Consider the following 16,149-nt stretch of genomic DNA (forward strand, 5'->3'; position numbering starts at 1 on the left):
TGTCCTTTTCTCCTCTAAACTAAGTAAGAAAATGATCATTAAATAGAAAAAGCATTTACCAAAAATTTAATATGAAAACAAAAATACTCAAAGTCTTTATCACTCAGACATAGACGCTGTTAACATTCGGTGCATCTTTTTTCCCTTTCTGTATATGTGCTTAGCAATTTCAAAGTCATGTTGTATATGTCAGTAAATGGGTCTTGCTTCTTTAATTGTAGTAGTTACAATAAAAGTAGCACTTCCGTGGATTATTTCCTTCCATCTGGAGAGGTGACTACTATTATCCCTATTTCATTGATCAGAAGGAGACATTGAACCTGAAAGAGGATATGTAATTCACCCAAGAGGACTTTAAGGATTTTATTTTAACTTCCCTATGACCAAGATCAGTTTTCCATTTTTTTTTTTTAACATTTATTTATTTTTGAGACAGAGAGAGAGCATGAACAGGGGAGGGTCAGAGAAAGAGGGAGACACAGAATCTGAAACAGGCTCCAGGCTCTGAGCTGTCAGCACAGAGCCTGATGCGGGGCTCGAACCCACAGACTGTGAGATCATGACCTGAGCCGAAGTCGGACGCTCAACCGACTGAGCCACCCAGGCGCCCCAGATCAGTTTTCCATTTTAACGACATTCCTTAGGAACCTTATTTTTATGGGTGAGCATGATGCTGATGCACAGATCTGGTCCCCAGTTTGGGGATATTTACGTTCATGAAGCCTGTTTTGGACTGTATTGGACAGAGATTTAGAAATACCTTGGTTCAAGTGCCTGGAGCTTCTTACAAGTATGTGACTCTTGGCAACTTACTTAATTCTTCAATTCTCACCTTCTCACTGTAAAATTGGAATTCTAAAACCTACACAGTCGGGTGTGGGGAGGGTGGGGGGAGGTGTTACAGTGTTAAAGAAGGCAATGTATATCAAGTGCATCATAGCATATTTCCTTGCTTTTCCTATGTGCTGACATTGGCCATATAAGGTACTTCTGGGTTGTTTCTTAACTGCCTGACAAAATTTGTAAACAAATTTCTATAGACATTTTTGCTCCATTTTGGATAAATATATGGCAGAGAAGAGCTGAGCTAACTAGTACGAAAAACGTTGAGGTTCTTGATGCGTATCACAGAATCATCTTCCCGGTAGGAAAGAGACGTTGCTCCAGAAGTGGACGAGTGTCTGCCTCACCACAACCACGCCAACATCGCGTACCTTTTTAATCTGCATTTCTTTGATGATTACTGAAGTTGAGCACTTTTTTTCATGTTTATTAGCCATTTCTATTTCCTCTCCCATGAACTGACCTCTCTGCTTTTCGAAGGAAGAATGAGTCTCCGAGGGCTAGCTAGAGAAAGAGATGCTCCGGTGATCATTCCCGCAGAGCCCTGGGGCCAAGAGTTGCCGGGGAGAGAATTAAGAGCCTCCCGGGACTGCCAAGTGACTGTGGAACAGCCTCGTTCCTAAACCTGAGTGAGCGTTCTACACAGTCAACCTGCAATCAACATTGGCTCGCTACCTTTTTATTTCCTCTGTTAAGAAATAGTTTGGATTTTTGAGAGGGGCTCTTCGCATTCCACTCAAGCCAGTGCTTATAATTCTTTTCTGGGTAGACGACCAGCATGCCTATTCAGTTTGGGTTTTTTTGCTCGGAGAGTCCCATTGGCTCACAGTGCATCGCTGTAGATCTTGCCTGAGTCTTTTACGATTCCTGCCATCCAGCCAGGGGCTGTGACTGCTCTGTAACCTTCTTAGATTTAAATCTGTTGCTCGCATTCTCCTCATAGTGTTACAGAGCAGCAGAGCCCATCCATACTGATGTCTTAATATCATTCTCTCCTCCTTGGATTTATAGAGTAAAATAAACCCGCTGCCATAGAAATGCTTATTGATTACTGAAGTACATAATAAAGCGTAAGAATAAAGTAAGACCCAGTAATCGGTCCTGTTCCTGGGGGATGACAGTAAACCCTGGCCATGGCAGCCTCTACGGGCTGCTTTCTGCTCTGGAGTTAGGAGGCTCCCTTTTAATTAGGAGTCCAAATAGTAAGCAGTGAATGATAGAAACCAGGCAGAAAGAGCACATACTGTATGATTCCATTTATATAAAACTCTAGAAAATATACAAACTAATCTGTAGTGACAGAAAGCAGATCAGTTGGGGGGAGAGCGGTATGGGCAGAGAGGGGAGAGCAGGATTAACAAAGGAGCACGAGGAGACTTCTGAGGGCTGTGGATGTGTTCACTGTCTTGATTGCGGTGATGGTTTCATGGGTGTGTACATGTGTACAAATGTATCCTATAGTGCCTTTTAAATATGGCTAGTTTATTCCTGTACGTTAGAGCTCAATAAAGCCATTAAAGCCACTTAAAAAAAAAAAGAAAGAAAGAAAGAAAGAAACGGCATAAAGGGACAACCTTCCTGGGTCATTTTGTGCTAGAAACAAATGTTCTCTTTTCTTAGGAAACTATATTTTAAGGAATATTTATGAGGACTTGTAAGACTCCCATTTCCCCTTCACATTTGGACCGATGGGGATTTCAGGAGACTGAATGGTACCATCAAAAAATAAAATAAAAAGGCATTGGTAGGGCAAGAGAGCCCTCTTCTTTCTCGGTCCCCTTTTCCTTTCTTACATCTGCACCTTAAAGGTGGATTTTTATGTAATTTTTTGGTAGAAACAAAAGAAGCTGAGGCCTCTGGAAAATAACATTAGTTTCCTTCTCACCCTACTCTTTCTGCCATTATATTTCCCCCGCCCAGAGGAGAGGGCCTACAAAGAAGAAATAAAAACTACTCCAAAATGTTGGCAGTCTGAAAGGGGTCAGGGGTTTTCAGCACCAAGAGATGTTTGTTTTTCTTGCATTTTAACTCTTAATTTTTGACACAGTGGGAAACTCCAGCATGGCTGCCATTTAAAATGTAACAATGGCGTGGTGCCCTGATTGCCTCTGTCACAAGGGCATCGTGACGGAAGGCCAGGAGACAAAGCAAATGAGGCCAAAGACAGTGCCTACTGCTGAGGTGCTGGTCCATTTCTCTGCTTTTGAATGTTTCTTTTCTCTGGCCTCATAAGGAGTCACTCAGGGAGACTGAAGCTGGAATTTGTACAACCTCTCTTCAGTCCCCTTGATTTTAATCAGAAATACACAATTATTCTTTTCCTCCAAATAGAGAAACTCAATCCCCATTTTAAATTCAATTATTGTAATTGCAGCATTCAGAAAAATAGCACATTCATCTTCTAATAAGAGATTGTGGGTACCAAATTACTGCATATAGTATGTCAAAACAGGAAACTTGAGACTGGCAGACCAGTGGGTGTTTTTATCTTGGCGATTTGTATTTTCTTGCAGACAATTTATAGTAATCCTACCCTTCCTTGTTTATGATTTGTAAGACTAGGTTTTCAAGCCATCCTAAAATAAAGACTGTTTTTAGGTACAATTTAATTTAAAATGCCCCTTACGAACATGATGGATTCTAAGAGGGGCGAAAGTGATAGGAAAAGAAAGCGAAATCAGTTTTTGGATCCTGTAGAATGACGGCCCACCATGTCTTTGGATCTTCCCGAACCACCCTCTTACATTTGTAAATCACTCTGTCTCCAGCCATATTTCTAACCCATTAGCTACGCTTTTCACTGTCTTGCATTTTAAACAAACAGAACACAAAGTCTGATGGGTGGGAAGTTGACAATGTGGCCATTATGTCTGTCAGCATGAGAGCACCGCTCTCCCTTTTCCTGTTCAATTCCAGTTGCTTCACTTGGCTTGAAGTGAGCCAAATGTAAAAGGAAATACCTTAGGATTTTGATTTTCCTGATTTTCTTTCTTTTTTTATTTTAAAAAGAAAACTTTTTAAGTGTTTATTTATTTTTGAGAGAGAGAGAAAGATTCAGAGCACAAGCAGGGGAGGGGCAGAGAGAGAGGGAGACTTAGAATCTGAAGCACGCTCCAGGCTCTGAGCTGTCAGCACAGAGCGTGATGCGGGGCTCGAACCCACGAACCTGGAGATCATGACCTGAGCCAAAGTTGGACGCCTAACTGACTGAGCCACCCAGGTGCCCCGATTTTCCTGATTTTCTTAAAGGAATAACCTTAAAATTGGATTTCTTCCAATGTGTGCTGTTACTTTCTTCAGATTTTCTTTTACCTTGAAATTATTTCCATGTCTTTCTTGTACACACACTCAGACACCCACGCTTCCAAACACCTTAGTGTTCTTTCCATCACCCCTGTATATTTCTTTTTTTTTTATGTTTATTTATTTTTGAAAGAGAAAGAGAGAACAAGCGGGGGAAGGGCAGAGAGAGAAAGAGAGAGAGGGAAGCACAGAATCTGAAGCAGGCTCCAGGCTCTGAGCTGTCAACACAGAGCCCGATGCAGGGTTCAAACCCACAAACTGTGAGATCATGACCTGAGTCAAAGTCGGAGGCTTAACCCACTGAGCCACCCAGGCGACCTCCATCCCCATTTATTTCTTGACTCCTCAATTAAACAGTTCCCATGACACCTTCCTTCAGATTGTTTGCTAACATAATTTATGAATTCATTCTTTCACATATGTTCCTTGAGCGCCTTTTAGGTGTCAGATTTAGGAAGAACAGAATATAAGCAAACTCTGACGACAGTGTTGAAGATGCTGGAAATCAGCAGTGGACCTCTGGCCAGTGAAGTCAGAGGAAGCTCCCATATATGTGGGAGAGAGAACAGGCATTTCCGAGCGGAGTAGTAGTCCGTTGGACTGTTTGCTGAGTGTGACTCCTAAGTGCCAGGCATTTTAGTCATATTCTCTCAACTACTCCCTGTGTATACAGTTACCAGCCTTAATGCTCTAAGAAGTTTTATCTCTTCCCAAGGTTACTCTCTTGGTTGGTTTTATTAGATCAATCCTTAGGTAGGCCTTGCATATATGTAAATTCTGTGCAAAGGCTATTCAAGTAGCTCCTAATCCTGATTGGTCAGAATCTCTAGACAGATTCCAAAATGGCTGGCTTCCGAGTTGTACCCATCATCACCTGTTATTTTCGATATCCATCCTATCTGTCTATTTATTTGGCCAGTTTGAATTTGAATGAACATCTCACTAATGACGAAGCCCGTAAGTCGTTACAGCACTCTGCATAACCTACAGGTGTAGACTCCCAGCTCTTAAATCTATCCATTTTACTTTAGTCCCTATACACAGGTTACTGGCTCCTATTCCTGGAATAAATCCAGACCATATCCACCCAAAAGAATGTGCATCGGGAACCTAAAGGAACACTTAGAAAATTGAATCCTAAAGTGTATTTCCTTGTTGGTAAAAATGAACCATACTTTATTTTATTGCACTTCTCTTTATTGTGTTTCACAGATACGGTGTTTTACATATATTGAAGGTTTGCGGCAACCCTAAATGGAGCACGTCTTTCGGTGCCATTTTTCCAGTGCCATTTGCTCACTTCATTTATCTGTCATATTTTGGTTTTTCTCACGGCATTTCAAACATTTTCTTTATTTTTATATTTGGGCTTTTTTTTTAAAGTTCATTTATTTAGGTAATCTCCACACCCAGCTTGGGGCTTGAACTCATGACCCTGAAATCAAGAGTTGCACACTCTTCTGACCAAGCCAGCTAGGTGCTCCCATTAGTATTACATTTGTAATGGCGATCTGTAATCAGTGATCTTTGGTGTCACTATTGTGATTGTTTTGGGGTGCCACAAACAATCAGACGGCAAACTTGATAGATGAAGGTTGTGTGTGTTCTGACTTCTCCACTAACTGGCCTTTCCCCCATCTCTCTCCCTCTCCTTGGGCCTTCCTACTCTCTGAGACACAGTGATTTTGAAATTAGGCCAATTAATATCCCTACAGTGGCCTCTAGATGCTTCCGGAAGAGTTATAAATCTCTCACTTTAAATAAAGAGCTACAGATGATTAAGCTCCAGGAAAACGCATGTCTAAAGCCAAGATAGGCCAAAACCCTTGCACTAAACAGTTAGCCAGGTTGTAAACGCAAAGGAAAAGTTCTTGAAGGAAGTTGAAAGTGCTCTTCTAAGGAACACATGAATGATAGCTGACAGAGAAAGTTTGAATGGTCTGGAGAGAAGATCAAACCGACCACAACATCTCCTTAAGACAGAGCCCAATCTAGAGCAAGCTCCTAGCTCTCTTCAATTCTGCGAAGGCTGGGAGAGGTAAGGAAACTGCAGAAGAAAAGTTTAAAGCTAGCAGAGGTCAGTCACGAGGTTTAAGGAGAGGCTGGCTCCATAACATAAACTTTCAAGGTGCAGCAGCAAATGCTGAGTCACAAGCAGCAGCAAATCATCCAGAACCTCTAGCTGAGATCATTAATGAAGGTGGCTACACCAAATGATAGACTTTGAATGTAGATGGAGCAGCCTTCTAAGATGCCGTTGAGAGGAGTTGGCGTAGCTAGACAGGAGATGTCAGTGCCTGACTTCAAAGCTTCAAAGGACAGGCCAACTCTCTGGTTAGTGGCTAACACAGCTGGTGACTTTATGTTGAAGCCAGTGTTCATTTACCATTATAAAAATCTTAGGACCCTTAAGAATTTTGCTGAATCTACTCTGCCCGTGCTCTATAAATGGAACAACAAAGGATAGATGACAGCACATCGGTTTACAGATGGTTTACTGAATATTTTAAGCCCACTGTTGAGACCTACTGCTCAGAAAATCAGATTCCCTTCAAAATAGGACTGCTCGTTGACAATGCACCTGGTCACGCAAGAGCTCTGATGGAGATGTACGATGAGATTAATGTTATTTCCATGCCTGCTAACACAGCATCCATTCTACAGCCTATGAATCAAGGAGCCATTTCGACTTCAAGTCCTACTATTTAAGCAATACATTCTGTAAGGCTGTAGCTGCCCTAGGTAGTGTTTTCTCTGTTGGATCTGGACAAAGTAAATTGAAACCTCTCTGGATAGGATTCACCATTCTCCGTGGCAATAGAGATATTCGTGATTTATAGGAAGAAGCCAAAATATCAACCCTAATGGGAGTTTGGAAGAAGTTGATCCGACCCTCGTGGATGGCGTTGAGGGGTTCAAGACTTCGGGAGGAAGTAGCTGCACGTATGGTGGGAACAGTGGGCGAACTGGGATCAGAAATGGGGCCCGCAAATGGGACTTCACGCTGCAGCCTCGTGATCAGACTTGAATGGAAGAGGAGTCGCTCCTTCCAGATGAGCAAAGAAAGTGGTGTCTTGAGATGGGATCTACCCCTGGTGAAGACTCTCTGAAGATTGTTGAAATGACCACAAAGAACGTAGAATATCCCTCAAAAGTAATCAATTAAGCAGCAACAGGGTTTGAGAGGATTGACTCCAGTTTTAAACCTAGTTCTCCTGTGGATGAAATGCTGTCAAACAGCGTCACGTGCTACAGAGAAATCATTTGTTCGTGATAGGAAGAGTCTGTTGATGGGGCCAACTTCATTATCGTCTTATAAGAAATGGCCACAGCCACCACCCTGATCAGTCAGCAGCCATCAACACCAAGGTGATGCCCTCCACCAGCAAGAAGATTATAAGTGACTGAAAGCTCAGATGATGGCCAACATTTTTTAGCAATAAAGTATTTATTAACTAAGGGTGTGTATGTTGGGGTTTTTTGGACATAGTGCTATTGCACATGTAATAGACTACAGGGTAGTGTAAATGTAACTTTTATATGCACTGGGAAATCAAAAATTTCATTTGACTCACTTTATTTCGATATTCATTTTATTGCAGTGGTGTGGACCCAAGCCTGCAATATCTCCCCAGACATGCCTGTATTTTATCAATGAAATAAAACCATTTGCTATTCTACTTTGAGAGGGAATGATAGTTTCTGTTTGCTTGTCTGTTTGGGTTGTTGTCTCTCTTTCTGTGTAACAGAGTAGTGAGTCTTCAAACACCTCACAAGCGTGATTTCTTGCAGAATATGATCTCCTGTCTGGCAGTAAAATTATAAAGAAATTAAATCTGTGGCACCTGGGTGGCTCAGTTGGTTAAACGTCCGACTTCAGCTCAGGTTATGATCTCACGGATCGCAAGTTTGAGCCCCAGCCTGCACACGTGTGTTCTCTCTCTCTCTCTCTCTCTCTCTCTCTCTCTCTGTCAAAAATAAACATAAAAAATAGAAATTAAATCCAACAGTTAAACAACTATTGCCATCTTATTTCTGTGTATGGTATAGCATTTCTTTCATGAAGTAGACAGAAAAGGTAAAACTATTAGTATTTCTCTCTGGCTGCTTTCAAATGTTTGAATTCATTGAATCCTAACAAAAATTCTGTGGAGTATGTATCATTTCCATTGACAGGGTAAAAAACAAGAAAGGTAGGCTCGAAGATGTTTAGTGTCTTTCCCCAGACCACGTGGTTGCTGAGTTGGGGGGATCGGAACTTGAACCTGGCGCCCTTCCCTGAGCCTGGTGCTGTACCAGGCCCTCTTCTTTAGGGAGAGCTGTCTGCAGTGGGGTAGAAACGTGGCCACCTGCTGCAGTCACTACCACTTAGGGTTATTACAGCCTCTTCCGTTCGGCCCGCCTCTACCCACAGCCCAGCCGTTGATCCGAAAGATGTTTTTCAAGGAGTGTCTTTGTATAGAGCGTGGGAGAGCGAGCAGCGCTAGGTCGTACTTGTTGGGAACATGAACTTTGGAGGACGGAACTGGGTTCAAGTACTGCCTGTGCCACCGGAAGCCTTAACTTCTCCTCTTGAAAATGGAGGGGCCGTAACACTTCCCTCCCAGGGCCGTTGTCAGAACGTTCTCTTTTAATGAGCGGTGGGCTGTAGGCTGGCTCTTCTAGGGGGAAAGGTGCTCTAAGAGAGTTCCCATGGAGAATCCCTACCATGCGGGAGCCATGCTGCAGAGCTAAGATGTGAAATGCACTTCATCTTCAGGAAGCCTTCCCCAAAAGAGACAGCTAAGAACTACTCTTCTCCGGCTCCCTTTGCCTGAGGTGGACGCTGTCCCTTTGGCCAGAAATTGAATCGTGTAGGTGCCACTTAGCATGGGAAGCAGTGCCTCACATGCAGTGCCTCCCAACCTTGGGGGCCGGAAGGAAGAATGGTTTGCAGCACTTTCATCACCTGGGGAAAAAGAACTCGGAGGCACAGGCACTTTAAGAAAGATGCTTTTACTTTGAGTGTTGGAGAAAATAGAACAATTACCTATTGAAAGCGAAGTGGATGAAAAAACATCTCTGTTCGTACTACCCTGATCATTTAATCTATTCAGATCCATTGTGCCTTCCTGAAGGTGGTTCAGGCCAGACTGTCTGTTCCTTCCCCACGCTAGGGCACCCGGCGATCCCAACTCGAGACGGATTTCCTACGCCACGAGGAGATTCCTCTAAGGGTTTGTGCTCTATGTGCAGTATCGGACCCGTACAATAAATAAAAGGAGGGAGGGAGGGGGATCCACAAATCATCAAATCGGTATTAGCATCTTTTAGGGTCCTTAAGACTGCACTAGGCCCTGTGATGATTCCAGGGACAACCAGAGTGCTCTGAGGAGCTCACTCTCTGACAAGGGAGCAAGACTTCTATACATAAAATCAGTGAAGGATTGTGTTCTGTTGAAACTACTCCGTCTTTGTTGAAGAATGAATGCATGCATGATTTTTGACATCTGTTGAGTGCTTTCTATGGATCAGGCACTGTTCTATGCCTTTTAATGATATATAGAGAGATATACATATACATGTATATAGACATATATATATATATATATATAATATTTCATTATTGTATATTTATGAAGGCAAATGCTCTTCACCGTGGGAGTTAGTACTGCCAATAGCCCCATTTGATAGAAAATGAAACTGAGGCACAGAAAGGTTAAGTTACTTGCCTAAGGTCCTACAGAGTGTAAGTGGTAGAGCCAAGACTTGAATCCAGGCAAACTGGCCCCGTGGCCATGTGTGAAAGAGAATAGGATGTGCTTTGCAAGAGCTGGTTGCCATTTTGGTTCAGACGAAGAGCTTCCGGGCTTTGTTATCTGCTCATCTGGCTTTGGCTTCCTCAAGACTGCAAGCTCCCTCCCCCTTTCTAGAACCCATACCAGCTGGGCCAACCCTGTGCGGTTCTACCCCGCCTGGGCCCCAGCCCCGCCTGCTCTCTCATTTGTAGTTTCTCTCACCGAGCACATTTCTAAAGGAGGACCGCTGCTCCGCTTTAAGGACATACGAATGGCTTGCCCTCACCTGTCAAGCATGATCCTTGTATTTTACCAGGCCCATTATGAACGCAATCTTTCTGTCGAAAATTTGCATACCTCCTTTCTTGAAAAGTAATGACAGCAATTTCTTTCCCTCCGCTCACTTTCTGAGTGTCTCATTTAACGGCACCTGTGAAACCGACAGGCGCAGAGATGAGAAGTGAAAGAGAGCAGTTGATTAAATCATCATCAAGCCGGGCCTCAGAAAGTCAATTCTGCTTGCCGTCTGCAATGATATCCTTTTATCTTAAAGTAATGAGCTATGGCACTTTTGCATCGGGTAATGCGATAAGTTCTATTAGCATGTTCCATTTGCCTCACAAGCAAGGGCAAGTCATTTTAGCTAGCTCATATCACTGCAATCAAAGCAATTGGCTTCCCAGGCAGAGAAGAAAGGGAAAAGGCTCAGGGTGATTTCTATGGATCACAACACAGCGGAAAAAATAGACTCTTGTATTATTTTAACCCGTAACATGCTTTTCCTTTTTACTCATCAGCAAATTGGGGTTTTATTAGCTCACACAGGACTCTGAAAAGAACCAAGGTTTAGTTGTAGCAAACCCAGGGGGCTCAGGCCCCACCCAAAGGAACAAGCAGCTGTGATCTGGAAAGGGAAGATTGCACAGGGGGTCACAAATATAATACTGCCAGCGAACGTAGCTGAGAAGGTCTCCCTGGTAATAATACCGTGGTCTCGTAATAAACTCTTACTTCACACCATCTTCAAAGTCATTTGTAATAGGTCCCCAGGCAGGTACGGATTAATGCTATTGATGACTTAGAATCAGTAAATCAATGGCAAAGAGGCAAAGGATCTGTTGCTTAAGCTTAAAAGAGATCGTTTACAAATCACCCGGCCCTAGACTGTCAGTTTTACCTTTGGACAAGAAACTCATTTTTCTCATGTTGGCAACCACTGAGGCTTGTGGGCTCTGGGCTTTAAGTAAATTTCATCTTTGGGGTTTATGTATGTTTATACTTGGCAAAGTGTGACTTCCTTTCTTCTTAAAGGGGAAAAAAATGCTGAACTCCAAAGATTTGTGAAATACCCACTTCTTCCACATCCAAAAGCCCAACAATATTTTAATGAGCTAGCTGGAAATTTACAACATACAGATTGTTTTATGAAATATACCTGGATTTGAAAGTGACAAAAAGGACCAAAAAGGAAAAAAAAAAAAAACAAAAAAAAAAAAAAAAAAAACCATGTTGAATATTAAGTCGTGACCTTTAGAACTTCAGATTTGGACAGCTTGATTTCTGGCTGTGTATTTGTCCTTCTAATGAGTGGTCAGAATGAACCTAGAACACCATAGGCACTTTAAAAGTATTTGTTGAATGAAAATGTGTGATCATCTGAGAGACCCTGGAGGGGGATCAGAAGTGTTCCGCTAGCCCCCTCAGATCACGTTGGCCATTTGAGTCCTGGCCCATTCAAGCTGAGAACTTGCAAAAATGCCAGGTTCTGAGAACTCCCCATAGGAATAACCGGTCACCAGTACAGAATTCCAGAAGCTTCTGAAGATTTGCTCTCCTCTCTACCTCCTGCACAGTTAAAGATGGGTAGACCTTACATTATTTTCTAATGTGCTCTTTTTGTGACTGTCAGAAGCTTTATTCTCATCTTTGAAGTTACTGTTTGGCAAACAAATCTTTCAATTATGCTTTCGCTTTTGTAGAGCTATTTTATTTGATTGGGTATAGTTGTTGTTGAGGCGGAAAGGAAGAGGGCCAGTGGCATCGTTTTACAATCAGTAAGAATACCGTAAACCATTTTCAGGATGAAAATATTCTTTTTTATTTCAAGGTCCCCAATAGCTTTAAATTTCGCTTAAAGCCCAAAGTCGATAGGAGAGCAGTGCAAACATTGTGAAACGAGGGCTTTGTGAGGTGACGGAAGACAGACAACATCAGAGTTGCCGTACGCGGCACAGAAAATGACTACGTGTTTTTGCATGTACCAGGAATTGCAGGGATGGGAAGATGATGGTGGGCATGTTTCTAGTCACTGTGCTGCTAGTTTACTTCTTTAAATAAAAAGTAAGTGTCATGTTTTCTCTAGGTGGCTTCTTCTGAAATTGCTTTTAGGTGAGGGATGTCTTTACAGTCTTAGATAAACCGCCTGCCCCAAAGGGAAATCGATTTGTTTTGTCACCAGCAAAGTTAAATTGTACTTGATGTTAGATGCCGTAGTTTACAAGTTGGGGTTCTCCCTCATTTTCCTCTTATTTCCTTTAGGCAGAAAGAAGAATAAAATAACTTTGTTCAGTGATGGTGTTCAGCCCTGACATCTTTGGTGGCAATGATAAATGGATTTGAGATACGAAATAACTGTTCCAGCAAGGTCCATTGAGCAGAATAGAGAGCAATGCCCTCCTCAATGTCATTGTATGTGATATATTCAATGATTGCCACTTTCTGCTTAAGAATGCATTCCATCACGAGGTACCTAGAATTCCATCTTGTTCCTTCATTCCGAATGAGGCGGAGAGATGTCGCAGACCTTGACTTATTTCGATTTGGATCAGCGTCTTAAAACACAGATATTGAGATTCCCAAATGGAAATGAGAAATGTTTGCTTTTGAGGAAGTACAACAAAATCATAATCGTGTCTTGTCTGGGCCTTTTAATGGAAGGTATTTCCTTCTTGGCCCCAACTCTAGGCTCTGCTAATGATTTTAACACTGCCCCCTGTGCTCAAACATACACCCCGCTGAATTAAGCAGTGGAGTTAGTCATTATTTCCTGTACCTTCTTTCTTTGGAATTACTTGTTTTTTCAAAATCATAGTTTCTTATGTAACCTGGAATCAGCCACTGTTTGAAGAATTCTAAAGAAGAATGAGGTGAACTTATCAATGTGAGCACCTTTCATGTCCCAAGACACTATCTCTTACCTACTCAGAGCTAACTCTGTAGTACGGATGTGTCTTGTGGCAAACAGTGAAGATATAATTTTGTAAGAGATGGAGACAGAACAATTAATTCTAAGAAGAGTACTGTAATTCTAAGAATTCCTAATTCATATTAGAAGATTCTAAGGGAACTGGGTTTGCAAAGGCAAATTAAACATTTTTAGGTAGAAACTTGGAGAACCAGAATTAATTTACAAAGACACATGAAATATTTTTAGGTAGGAACTTGGAGAACCAGAATTCCAGGTGGAGGGAACTGAAAAGCGCAAAGATGATAAATCCTGAGGGTGTGACCAGTTGTGCCTGAGTGTGGCAACAACCAGGGGTGTGTTAAGATAGTGCTACTCCAAGTGTGGGCGCACACCCAGGCCACGCCCTGAGTTCTTGGTTAACCGTCTACTGGGGGATCGGCGTGGCAGCTGAGAATAAGCATTTGGAAACTTTTATAGCAATTCAGTAGAGTAATTTCATATCCCTTAAATCTAATAATAACACACACACACACACACACACACACACACGTCTTTGCTTTTCTTTTTCACGTTCTTAGCAATTTATTTTTTATTATATTCTACAATGTATTGGAAATTAAGGAAAACAAAACAAAAACAAATGGTCCTTCTCCGCAGAAAGCTTGACATGCACTGTGCTGGAGGAGCGGCTGGGTGTCGGGAGTCGGAGGCTCTGTGAAGAGTTTTCCTTGCCGCGGGAAGTGTCCAGACTCTTCGCTGAGACTGCACGTGCAACAGCATTACCAAGAAGATAAGGGGAGTGGGATAGATACGAAGAAGATAATACCAGCGGGAGAGGGGCGGGCTTGGGGCAAGCAAACGAGGGCGAGTCTGGATTTAGGTGGATGCTCGGGTCTGAGGTGTTTGCAGGGCTTTGGGGAGGGGATGTAGCGAGCAAAAACGTACTTTAGTAAGTTAACACTTACTGCCTACGCCAACTCTGTGCCGTGTGTTGTCTGAACCATTTACACGTGTTCACTTGTTCTCTTCTCCCCTTCCTTTGGGGGACATGCCGTTAGTACCCACATTTTACAGATAAGTAAACTGAGATGCAGAGAATTGAAATGATTCTCCCAGAGTCACATAGCTGGCAGGTGGTGGGCATAGAGATGTTTTAGTCTCAATATATACATGGTAGACGGAACTAGGGGACTCTAAGGGCTCTCCAGGAAATCACAGACAAACAGTGGAACTGCAGGTTCAACTCTGGGGGGACAGTGAAATTAAGGGATATGCAGAGAAGGAAGAGCCATGAGGAGATACTAGGGAAGAGCAGTATTGGTGAATGTGTACAAGGGGAAAATGCCAATATGTTCAGTGGAAACAATCTGAATAGCAGCACGAGGGAATTTCCTTACTAGGTTATTTACAATCCATACGGTGGATTGCAGCACAGCCTTTTACACACACACACACACATATACTTATTTTTAGGTTTATTTATTTATTTATGGGGGCGGGGAGGGACAGAGAGAGAGGGAGAGAGAATCCCAAGCGGGCTCTGTGCAGTCAGCATGGGGCTCGATCGCACAAACTGCGAGATCACCACCTGAGCTGAAATCAAGAGTCAGATGCTTAACCGACGGAGCCATCCAGCTGCCCCCCAGCGCAGCCTTTAAAAAAAAAAAAAAAAGTGATGTGACAGGGTAAATTTGACTCATTGAACAAAATATTTGACACATTATATGAAAACAAAGAAGGGTACAAGTAGTAGGAATTCATTTTCATTTCTTCAAATGTGTATGTGAAGGATGGAGGAAAGACTGGAAAGAATTCTACAGACGTATTAGCTCTTTACCTATGGGCAGCAGGTTCGTGGGTGATTTTTAAATTCTGTTCAATAAAATATGCATTAATTTGTAAAAGGAGAAAATACTGGGTGGGTGGGTGCGTGGGTGGGTTGAAGTGTTTAAAGGGTGGGACTTAGTGCAAAAGGGAGAGTTGCCCCCAGAAGGCTCACTTCTAATTTGTGAAACCAGAGGGAACAGATGGTGAAGTTGAGTGGGGTTGGGTTCCAGTCACCGGAAGTGCTGTGCTCAGGCACTAGGCCCTTTCTGAGTTCTGCCTTTGAGGCATGTGGCTTGGATGTCATGCTCCTGTCTCCCTCTTTTGTCTGTGCGGGTTTGGCTCACATGTGTGTCTGAAGGCTCAGTGACCAAGAATTCTCTCCCATCTGGGGGGGAAGGCCCCCTTGTTCCTTTTCATTTCGTGCTTTTAAAACGGAGGAAAATATTTCCAGCTTTTCACAAAGGGCTTTGAAGTCTAGTCATGGGGAGTACTCTGTCACCTCAAGCTGGTTGTTAGCGTGCAACCTGTTTGCTAATAAACCAATGCGGGACCCTGGTGTCAAAATGCTTAAAATGGTCAAATCAGCAGGGACTCTGTTTCTGCATTCGACATGCCTTTCCCATTTTCCAGCCTCATGCAGAACATACACCTGAATCAGGAGGTGGCTCGGCGTGAACTCTTGTAAATTGGAGTGGGTATCTAGGGATTGGGGAGCAGACACTTCTTCTTTTAACCTTTCGAGACCAGGAATCATTTGGCCCCAAATCCACAATGTACTGAACCTGGGGTGTAAAAGCCGTACAGTGTATTAAATGTGAATCTGAGCCCATGAATTCTGCCCGCACTGACTCTATAAAACAGCCTCTCCTTTTCATAAAGCCGGCCCATAAACGGCTGCCAGCGAAGCAGAAAGACTCCTTAGGACTGTGGCTCGCGTTCCATCTGGGGTTGTCAACAAACCCCCTTTATGAGTGGAATAGACCTCTTGTATGTGTCGAACTTCTGGCTTTTTACAGAGTGTGTCAGGAGCCAGGCTAGGCAAGCGTTAGGCGCTGTTTGCTGAGTGCATTTATTGCCTTTGCATAATTTATGAGCTGGAGGGGTTGACCATCATCCGTCTCTGCCAGGGGCTGGCACTCGAGGCTCCGGAGAGCGGAGCTGTAAATTGGATGGTGCGCTCCTGCTGAGCTCACGGCAAAGTCCTCGGGTCAG

At 43.0% G+C, this 16,149-nt stretch overlaps 1 protein-coding gene across 4 annotated transcripts in view; it reads left to right on the forward strand.

The window, feature by feature from the left end:
* The window catches only part of AUTS2 (activator of transcription and developmental regulator AUTS2), a 1,119,628-nt gene that overhangs the window by 775,491 nt on the left and 327,988 nt on the right, over nucleotides 1-16,149 (forward strand). The gene's annotated exons all lie outside the window — the stretch shown is intronic.

This window comes from Panthera onca, chromosome E3 (genome assembly GCF_046562875.1).
Source record: "Panthera onca isolate mPanOnc1 chromosome E3, mPanOnc1 haplotype 2, whole genome shotgun sequence".
Lineage (NCBI taxonomy): Eukaryota > Metazoa > Chordata > Mammalia > Carnivora > Felidae > Panthera > Panthera onca.